Genomic DNA, 10,810 nt, shown 5'->3' with positions numbered 1-10,810 from the left:
AATACCCTAGTTTCTGACAAATTATTGTTCATCTTTCTTAAAATTGCAGTGTTCTTCAGGCTTGATCTTTCCTCTTGTTGAAATAAGTTGTTGATGGGTATCATCAGAAGTCTAACCTAAATGAAACTGAGTTTCTGTTTTTGTTTTGAGACATTGTCTTGCTCTGTCACCCAGGCTGGAGTGCAGTGGCACAATCTCAGCTCACTGCAACCTCCGCCTCCCGGGATCAAGCGATTCTCCTGACTCAGCCTCCTAAGTAGCTCGGATTACAGGCATGCACCATCATGCTTGGCTAATTTTGTATTTTTACTAGAGGCGGGGTTTTACCATATTGGCCAAGCTGGTCTCCGAACTCCTGACCTCGTGATCTGCCTGCCTTGGCCTCCCCAAACGCTGGGATTATAGGCGTGAGCCACCATGTCTGGCCTAAACCTGAGTTTTATAAAAAGTACTGTTATCCATTCTATTACTTCTGGCAAAAGTTTGCGTGGGGAAGAAGAGTTTGGCAGTCCTAAGCAAAGTTGTCTGCAGTGAGTGATGGCATCCTACTGAGAATTTTGTGTGTGTGGTAAAATATACACAGCATAAAATGTATTGTTTTAACTTTTTTTTTTTTTGAGACGGAGTCTCACTCTGTTGCCCAGGCTGGAGTGTAGAGTGCAATGGTGAGATCTCGGCTCACTGCAACCTCTGCTTCCCAGGTTCAAGCAATTCTCCTGCCTCAGCCTCCCCAGTAGCTGGTATTACAGGCATGCGCCAGCATGCCTAGCTAATTTTTGTATTTTTAGTGGAGATGGGGTTTCACCACGTTGACCAGGGTAGTCTCGAACTCCTGACCTCAAGTGATCTGCCTGCCTCAGCCTCCCAAAGTGCTGGGATTACAGTTTGAGTCACCCAGCCCAGCCGTTGTAACCTTTTTTTTTTTTTTTTTTTGAGAGGAGTCTCGCTCTGTGGCCCAGGCTGGAGTGCAGTGGCGCCATCTCCGCTCACTGCAAGTTCTGCCTCCTGGGTTCACGCTATTATTCTCCTGCCTCAGCCTCCCGAGTAGCTGGGACTACAGGCGCCCGCCACCACGCCCGGCTAATTTTTTGTATTTTTAGTAGCGACGGGGTTTCACCGTGGGAGCCAGGATGGTCTGGATCTCCTGACCTCGTGATCCGCCCGACTCGATCTCCCAACATGCTGGGATTACAGGCGTGAGCCACCGTGCCCAGCCCGTTTTAACCATTTTTAAGTGCACAATGTAAGGCACTGAAACTGCCTTTGCAGAACTATAACTGAGGAAATTATGACAGTGAAAGAAATCAGACCTAACTGACTCTATCTTGCTTCTAACCCTTAAGCTGTCCTTGTTCATTCCTGGGCATAGGAGGAACTAACTTTGGGAAGGAATTCGATTCACGGTTTGACTCTGAAACGAAATTGATAACAGCCCTATCCCGAAAATATTCCCTTCTTGCCTGGGGTCCAGTCTGCCTTTGCAGGACTAACAAATTAGCTACAAGATTAGAAATTAACAATTTAGGGGTCTTGCAGCTTCGAGATCCAAGAGTCTGAACCTCTCCAAATTTGCTCCTGTGGATAGCATCACTATTGTAAAACCTAAGAGCAGTGCTTGAGATATTTTGCAGACCCTGCACTCCATGGATCAGCTGACACCACCCAGACCAGTAACCTGGCCCAACCAGTTCTGCCATCGCAGATAAGAACAGAAGACATAGGAAAATCTAACTTCGACCCCGCTGTGATTCCATCTCCAACCTGACCAATCGGGACTCCCCACTTCTCAAGCCCCTACCCGCCAAATTATCTTTAAAAACTCAGGGCACGTTGCGGTGGCTCAGGCCTGTAATCCCAGCACTTTGGGAGGCTGAGGCGGGTGGATCACCTGAGGTCAGGAGTTCCAGAGCAGCCTGGCCAACGTGGTGAAATCCGTCTCCACGAAAAACGTAAAAATTAGCTGGGCGTGGTGGCGGGCACCTGTAATCCCAGCTACTCAGGAGGCTGAGGCGAGAGAATCGCTTGAACTCAGGTGGAGGTTGCAGTGAGTCGAGATCGCACATGCCACTGCCCTCCAGCCTGGGCGACAATAGCGAAACTCGCTTTCAAACAAAACAAGCAAACAAAAAACCCTAAACCAACCAACCAACCAACCAACCAAACAAAATCTGATCCCCGAATGCGTGAAGAAACTGATTTGAGTAATAATAAAACTCCGGTCTACCTCACAGCCGGCTCTGCGTGAATTACTCTTTCACCATTGCAATTCCCCTGTCTTGATAAATCCTCTCTGTCTAGGCAGCGGGCAAGGTGAACCCACTGGGCAGTTACAGCATTATTAGGTATACTAACACTGTTATGCAAACATCCCCACTCTAGGTCTCCAGAACTTTTTGCCATCCCACATTGAAACTCTACCGATTAAACACTAAGTCCCCATTCTCTTCCCAGGGTTTTTAACAAGCCATGTTAAACCGAAGGGGCACCTGCTTGCCAGGTGGAGGCCTGGACACTGGGAGGGTTCTGCCCTCCCGACTGAGCAGGGACTCCCGAGGTGACTAAGCAGGCTTTCTGGGTAGCGCTCCCGCCCTCACCTATTGTCCGGGTGGAGGAACCGGTATTTCCGGATTGGGGCCTCAGACCCAGTGATCCCGGCAAGGGCGAGACTGGCGGGGGAGGGGAACGGAAGCGGGTCGTAAAAGTTAACTTTACACTAAAATCATTAACTTGTCTCACACCCCTCAATAAAAGCAGTGACCTCCCCGCCCCTCCAAGAGCCCCCCGCGCACCCACAGTGGCACACAACCATGCTTCCCGGGGGCTTTGAAGGGTAGAGGAGCTAACCTCCTCCTTGCCCATACCCTGGAAAGGATCAGGAATCGGACCTGGGCACGCATAGAGAAAGAAGCCCAGCAAATTCTTCTTGCACCCGCTCTGGGAAGAAGCTGAGCTGCACTTCTGTGTAAAAGAAAAGAGGCGGCAAAGTGGGCGCGCAGGCTCCAGTGACAAAGGTCTCCCAGGCGGCCGCGGCCCCTGCCCCACCGCTGGGTGGCGTCCGTGCAGGCCCACCCTGTCCGCCCTCCCCGACACCCCAAAGTAGCGCTGCGAGCAGCTGCTTCTCCCTCCCGGTCTCGCGCGCCCAGAACCCTCTGGTCTCAAGGAAGAAGGTGACAGCCGCCGCCCACCTCCTTCCCCTCCCGGTCGCCGTTCTCTGGCTCGCCACCGCCCAACTCCCCCTGCCCCCACCCTGGATTTTTTTTCCCCTTCTCTCAAACCTCTAAACAGGAAATAGCCCAAGTCACAATAATATACGGGAGCAGCCGCGGAGGCCGCTGGCGCCCTCCCATTCCCGGGGAGCCTCCCGCACTCCGGCTCGGGTGAAGTGCTGCCAGCGACGCGCGCAGGGAGCGCAGTGGACACCAGCCCAGCAACTAGTGCCGCGCCGCCCAGCGCCGCGGAGAGCCGCCCTCGTCCTCGCCCAGCGCCCGACACCGCCGGCCGCGGCCGCCACCCGCTCTAGGCGAGTACCCTCCTGTCTCCCTCCCCGGCCCCGGTGCTGCCTGCAGCGCGCCCTGGGAGAGCCGCCGAGGCGCGGCAGCTTGTGCCCAAGCGTCGCCGAGATGCCTTCCCTCCTGCCCCTACTTTGGCCAGGGAATGATTTGGTGGGCGAGAATTCGCGCTGGTGCCCTGGGTCGTTTGTGCAGGCGGGGGTGGGGGCAGCGCGAGTAAGTAGGGGTTGACGTCCCCTAGGTTTCTCTGCAGAGTGCGCGGTGTACTTCATCGGACATTTACTTTTTCCCTGCTTCCCCATCGCCCCCGGGGCGGCAGCGCCTCGGGGTCTTTTTGGGGGAATCATCAACAGGTGTGCCTGAACACGCACCTGCGGCAGCCACAGGTGTCTGGGAGCCACCTTCTTTCTCCCCCCTGGCCTGGCACCCTTTCACTCAAGGGACGGAAACTGTTTCACTTTCTGCTGAGCTTCTCTTTTACCCGATTAAAAGGGCCTTTGAGTTTCTGTTGGCGCAGCCAACCGTATCTGGAGGGGGCAGGAGCCGGTGCCTTGGAGTGACGCGAGCGGAGCGCGGCGCTGGTTATTGGAAGCTGGTGGGGCTGCCTGAGTGCCCGCTGAGCCTCCGCCGCGGGGCTTGAAAACTCCGCACTCCAGAGAGCTTGACTGTACAGCCCTGGAGGTGCTCGCCCTGCTCGCGCAGCCCGAAAAACGGGGATCTCCTCCGCCTAACGCGGCAGAGCCTTAGAAGACATTTAAACAACAACAACAACAGCAACAAATTTCGCTTTCTGACCCATTTGTAAGGGAGGGGCCGAGCTTGTCAGCATATACAGGGCGTTGTCAGTTTTCCAGGGATGCATTGCAAGGTTCTTCTGTAGGGAGCTCTCAGTCAAAACCGAGTCAGAGATCTTTATGTTGGAAAAAGGCCACTGAATTCCAGGCATTCTTCGAGCTTGAGAAGGGCATTTTCAAGAGTGTTTTGAAGTTTGCACGAGGGCTTTCTGCGCAACTAAGTGTTTCAACTATCCTTATTGTCTGTGGCTGCTTCCCAGTCCCAGAGGTGGGCGGGTTCCGTAGGGAGGCCTCCGCAGGCAGGTCTTCTGTGCAGGTTTCTAAACGCATTTCCACAAACGTGGTCGATAGGTAAGTTAAGCCCTTAACCAATTCACTTGAGAGATACTATCTATCCTCTTCGTCTCCTGGTGAGGAGACTGTTATTCTAGTTGGTGATAGGGTGACATTCTGTGTACTTTGAAGTGTTCAGGTGTCTTGCCACTTTAAGTAAGGTCCATGTTCACGGTTACATTACCTGGAGGCCTTCTGAAATGCAGGATCTCAGGCCCCACCCAGATCTGCTGAATCAAGATCACCCAAGGGATCCATTGGCACATTAAACTCTGAGAAGCCCTGGCCTAGGTATGTTGGAGGGAAGTTTTCTGTTCAGCTTTCAAGGAGTGCTTTACATTTCCATCAAGTTATGTATTTGAATCTTTGTTTTGCCCACCAGGACCAACACTCTACACCCCAGGGTGACAGGAAATGTGATTAACATACTGGCCTGTGATTTTTTTTTTTGATTCTATGATTTTTATGATTATATTTGGTAAAATATACATAAAATAAAGTGTACCATTTAAACCATTTAAAAATGTACCCTTAATTCACGGGCATTAAGTACATTCACAATGTTGTGTCACCATCACCACTACCCATTTCCAGAAATTTTTCATCATCCCAAACAGAAAGCCATTAGAATACCCTATTCCCTCCTTTCCCCAACCCCCGGGCTTCTGGATACTTTTAATTATTATTATTATATTTTTTGGAGGAAGCAGAAGATGTTGACTAAGAATGTACAGTAAATGTCTCAAAAAATAAGAGAATGTATAGTAAATGTGTAGTAGAATCATGCTGGCAGAATATGAACAAACATTTGGGAATTCCTGGGTAGACAAAGCACTATAGCTCAAGGTTCTTAGAGTACATGTACTTTCTTTAATAGAGACAACTGTAAACCCTCAAGGGTTTCCTATTTTGACTGAAATGGAATGGAGTTACCCAGTGCTCAACCTGCTCTAATTAACTAAGCATGGATGCCTGATGATCTCTAACTCTGCGCTTCTCTGAACTGGCCTCATCTTAGGTGTCCTGTTGATACTGGGTTTAGTTTTTTTGTTTTTGTTTTTCCATTATTTTATTTTATTTTCTGAGACAGAGACTTGCTGTGTTTCCAGGCTAGAGTGTAGTGGTGCGATTTTGGTTCACTGCAGCTTCAACCTCTCAGGCTCAAGTGATCCTCCCACCTCAGCCTCCCAAGTAGCTGGGACTACAGGTGCACGCTACCACGCCTGGCTAATTTTGTTTATTTTTGTAGAGGCTAATTTAAATTATTATTATTATTTTTTTCTGTAGATCGGGTTCTCGCTTTGCTGCCCAATCTAGTCTTGAACTCCTGGCTTTAAGCCATCCTCCCACCTTGGCCTCCTAAAGTATTGGTATTACAGGTGTGAGCCTCCGCTATTTTTTCTTGATCCTTGACTCTTCTTGTGTTATGACTTTCATCAGAATAAGGTTATCAACTTGTAGTAAGAATTTACAGCTTCCTTTGATTGAAAAGTCCCTTTGAAATGGTGAATGAAGATAATTCAAACGGCAAGATTTGGCAGAACATTCTCTCTTCAGAAGATTCCTGTGTTCACAGACTTTCAGAATGTTATTACTTCCTTTTAATTCTAGTAAGGCAGGAGAGAAAAGATTTGCCCTCCTATAGTATGTTCTCTTCTGAAATAACAACATAGTTCAGAGTTTTATTTGGTAAATGGATGCGTTTTGCAATCTACATAAGAAAACATTTCTTAGAAAATGTCCAGTGAATGGTTTTATCAGTGATTCAGTGATGTTTGGGGAATTACCTGGTAGCTTAGTAAAAGTAGAAACTCTCCAAATATTCCAGATTTACTAAGTCAAACTCTTTTTTTTGTTTGTTTTTTTGAGATGGAGTTTCGCTCCTGTCACCCAGGCTGGAGTGCAATGACGCAATCTTGGCTTACTGCAACTTCCGCTTCCCAGGTTCAAGTGATTTTCCTGCCTTAGCCTCCCCAGTAGCTGGGATTACAGGCATGTGCTGCCACGCCCAGCTCATTTTTGTATTTTTAGTAGAGACGGGGTTTCTCCATGTTGGTTAGGCTGGTCTCAAACTCCTGACCTCAGGTGATCCACCTACCTCGGCTTCCCAAAGTGCTGGGATTACAGGTGTGAGCCATTGTGCCTGGCCAAGTCAAAGTCTTTATACTACAATCTGTGCATTTAATAGCAGCCTGAGTGATTTTTTTTTTTTTTTTTTTGAGACAGAGTCTAACTCTATCATCCAGGTTGGAGTGCACTGGCGCCATCTCAGCTCACTGCAACCTCTGTCTCCTGGGTTCAAGCAATTCTTGTGCCTCAGTCTCCCAAGCAGCTGTGACTATAGGCATGCACCACAATGCCCAGCTAATTTTTAGTAGAGATGGGGTTTGTCCATGTTGGCCAGGCTGGTCTTGAACTCCTGGCCTCAGGTGATCTGCCCACCTCGGCTTCCACCTCCGAAAGTGCTGGGATTACAGGCATGAGCCACTGCGCCTGGCACAGCTTGAGTCTGATATGTAACTAGGTTTGGGGTCACTAAAATAAACACACATGCACACACACACACACTCGAATGTGAGTGCAAACCAAGATATAAAATTAATCTGAAGTTACAAGAGAACACAATTTTATATACAACATGAAATAAAATTAACAATAGTTTTTTCCTTATAATTAGGTAGACAGTTCAAGTTTGGCAAATCTAATCAGCACCTTTTGATATTGATCATCATTGAACTTTAGAATCCCATGCCCAGAACTACTGGTCTCCATAGGAGATATCAAGGTACTGGGCTAGTATTTGATTTAGCATTAATGAACATTAGTTGTGTGCCCATTGTGAAACAGGGTTTTTCAGATATACTGTCATTAAATCTTTATGGCAACCGTGAGCATGGTATTCCTTTTTTTCTCATTTTACGGAAGAGAAAATTGAGGCCACTTTGGGTCTGCTTGCTTGAAATCATGATTCTTTTCATGGTCCTCCCACGTAGAATAAGAAATTCCTTACTCACTCCCCTTCACCTCCAACAGTTATATTGAGATATAATGCATGACAAGCTGTGTACAGTATCCATAATTCTTTTTTTTTTTTTTTTTTGAGACGGAGTCTCGCTCTGTCGCCCAGGCTGGAGTGCAGCGGCCGGATCTCAGCTCACTGCAAGCTCCGCCCCCCGGGTTTACGCCATTCTCCGGCCTCAGCCTCCGGAGTAGCTGGGACTACAGGCGCCCGCCACCTCGCCCGGCTCGCTTTTTGTAATTTTTAGTAGAGACGGGGTTTCACCGTGTTAGCCAGGATGGTCTCGATCTCCTGACCTCGTGATCCGCCCGTCTCGGCCTCCCAAAGTGCTGGGATTACAGGCTTGAGCCACCGCGCCCGGTCAGTATTCATAAATTCTTCATTCAAATCTTTTGAAACATCAGGTACTGTGCTAGGCCCTGAGGCAAATAAAAGGATGAGCCAAAATGGAAATAAATTTCAAAAGAGCAAAGGACTCAAAAGCAAAAGGTTCTTTCCATGGTACCATGAGACCTCCCATGAGTTGGATTATACTTGAATGGGGTCTTAGGTTGGCTAGGCCAGCTCCCCAAAAAATCAAGTCTTGGGGCATTTTCTTATTGAGATGGGTCAGAAGTGTCATCTCTGCATGACAGTACCTACCTGGCACCCTGAAATGCTACACAGTGTAGAAGAAAGGACCCAGGATTTAGGTGCAAAAGAACTGACCTCTGCTACAACCAGCTGAATGAACCACAGTAAATCTCATAAGCTGGAAGCTGCCACATGCTGTTATATAAAATAAAGGAAATAATTTTCTTGCTCCTGAATTATAGTGGACTCAAACAGACCTTATTTGTACAAGGGCTTGTAAAATGTAAAATGATAACAAAGGCTGCTCACCTCCATTTGGGAGAAATTTATAATGCAAAGGAAATAGAAAAAGCCGTACATTGACCTAGCACTGTTCAGTTTACTTTTTAGTTAACTGAGACTATCTATAATTCTCTTCTAGCTTTGGCCATTCTTGTTTTAAATAGTTACATTGAGATATAATTCACATTATATACAATTCACCTATTTAGTCTACAATTCAATGTCTTTTTATTATTATTATTATACTTTAAGTTCTAGGGTACATGTGTATAACGTGCAGCTTTGTTACATATGTATACTAGTGCCATGCTGGTGTGCTGCACCCATCAACTCGTCAGCACCCATCAACTTGTCCTTTACATCAAGTATAACTCCCAATGCAATCCCTCCCCCATCCTCCCTCCGCATAATAGGCCCCAGTGTGTGATGTTCCCCTTCCTGAGTCCAAGTGATCTCATTGTTCAGTTCCCACCTATGAGTGAGAACATGCGGTGTTTGGTTTTCTGTTCTTGCGGTAGTTTGCTGAGAATGATGGTTTCCAGCTGCATCCATGTCCCTACAAAGGACACAAACTCATCCTTTTTTATGGCTGCATAGTATTCCATGGTGTATATGTGCCACATTTTCTTAATCCAGTCTGTCACTGATGGACATTTGGGTTGATTCCGAGTCTTTGCTATTGTGAATAGTGCTGCAATGAACATACGTGTGCATGTGTCTTTATAGCAGCATGATTTATAATCCTTTGGGTATATACCCAGTAATGGGATGGCTGGGTCTTATGGTACTTCTAGATCCTTGACGAATCGCCATACTGTTTTCTATAATGGTTGAACTGGTTTACAATCCCACTAACAGTGTAAAAGTGTTCCTATGTCTCCACATCCTCTCCAGCACCTGTCGTTTCCTGACTTTTTAATGATTGCCATTCTAACTGGTGTGAGATGGTATCTCATTGTGGTTTTGATTTGCATTTCTCTGATGGCCAGTGATGAGGAGCATTTTTTCATGTGTCTGTTGGCTGTATGCATGTCTTCTTTTGAGAAATGTCTGTTCATATCCCTTGCCCACTTTTTGATGGGGTTGTTTGTTTTTTTTCTTGTAAATTTATTTGAGTTCTTTGTAGGTTCTGGATATTAGCCCTTTGTCAGATGAGTAGATTGCAAAAATTTTCTCCCATTCCGTAGGTTGCCTGTTCACTCTGATGGTAGTTTCTTTTGCTGTGCAGAAGCTCTTTAGTTTAATTAGATCCCATTTGTCAATTTTGGCTTTTGTTGCCATTGCTTTTGGTGTTTTAGACATGAAGTCCTTGCCCATGCCTATGTCCTGAATGGTATTACCTAGTTTTCTTCTAGGTTTTTATGGTGTTAGGTCTAACATTTAAGTCTCTAATCCATCTTGAATTAATTTTTGTATAAGGAGTAAGGAAAGGATCCAGTCTCAGCTTTCTACTTATGGCTAGCCAATTTTCCCAGCACCATTTATTAAATAGGGAATCATTTCCCCATTTCTTGTTTTTCTCAGGTTTGTCAAAGATCAGATGGCTGTAGATGTGTGGTATTATTTCTGAGGACTCTGTTCTATCCCATTGGTCTATATCTCTGTTTTGGTACCAGTACTATGCTGTTTTGGTTACTGTCCCCTATAACTAATAATACACTTAATATAAATAAAATATATGACATCGTTTCCACATGGGCTCCAACCATGACTAATGATATGAAAAACCATCGTTGTACTTCAACTACAAAAACATTTATGACCTCTGCACGTAAATCCAATCTAATTATAAAAATAATTAATCACTCCCTCTAAGGGTTGGGTTGTCGATAGAATAACCCGCCTTGTAGTATAGTTTGAAGTCAGGTAGCGTGATGCCTCCAGTTTTGTTCTTTTGACTTAGGATTGTCTTGGCAATGTGGGCTCTTTTTTGGTTCCATATGAACTTTAAAGCCGTTTTTTCCAATTCTGTGAAGAAACTCATTGGTAGCTTGATGGGGATGGCATTGAATCTATAAATTACCTTAGGCAGTATGGCCATTTTCACAATATTGATTCTTCCTATCCATGAGCATGGTATATTCTTCCATTTGTTTGTGTCCTCTTTTATTTCACTGAGCAGTGGTTTGTAGTTCTCCTTGAAGAGTTCGTTTACATCCCTTGTAAGTTGGATTCCTAGGTATTTTATTCTCTTTGAAGCAATTATGAATGGAAGTTCGTTCATGATTTGGCTGGCTGTTTGTGTGTTACTGGTGTATAAGAATGCTTGTGATTTTTGCACATTAATTTTGTATCCTGAG

At 46.2% G+C, this 10,810-nt stretch overlaps 1 protein-coding gene across 1 annotated transcript in view; it reads left to right on the top strand.

Annotated features, from left to right (window-relative positions):
• The first annotated feature begins 2,946 nt into the window (after positions 1-2,946).
• TJP2 (tight junction protein 2) overlaps positions 2,947-10,810 on the top strand; it is a 140,623-nt gene continuing 132,759 nt past the window's right edge. The window contains exon 1 of the mRNA XM_033237145.1: positions 2,947-3,520. The gene's annotated coding sequence lies outside the window, so the exon portion shown is untranslated. The remainder of the gene's footprint in view (positions 3,521-10,810) is intronic.

The sequence above is a fragment of the Trachypithecus francoisi genome, unplaced genomic scaffold (genome assembly GCF_009764315.1).
Source record: "Trachypithecus francoisi isolate TF-2019V2 unplaced genomic scaffold, Tfra_2.0 Lachesis_group16, whole genome shotgun sequence".
Taxonomy (NCBI): domain Eukaryota; kingdom Metazoa; phylum Chordata; class Mammalia; order Primates; family Cercopithecidae; genus Trachypithecus; species Trachypithecus francoisi.
The sequence above is the reverse complement of the archived record's forward strand: the minus strand, read 5'-3'. Positions and strand labels throughout refer to the sequence as shown.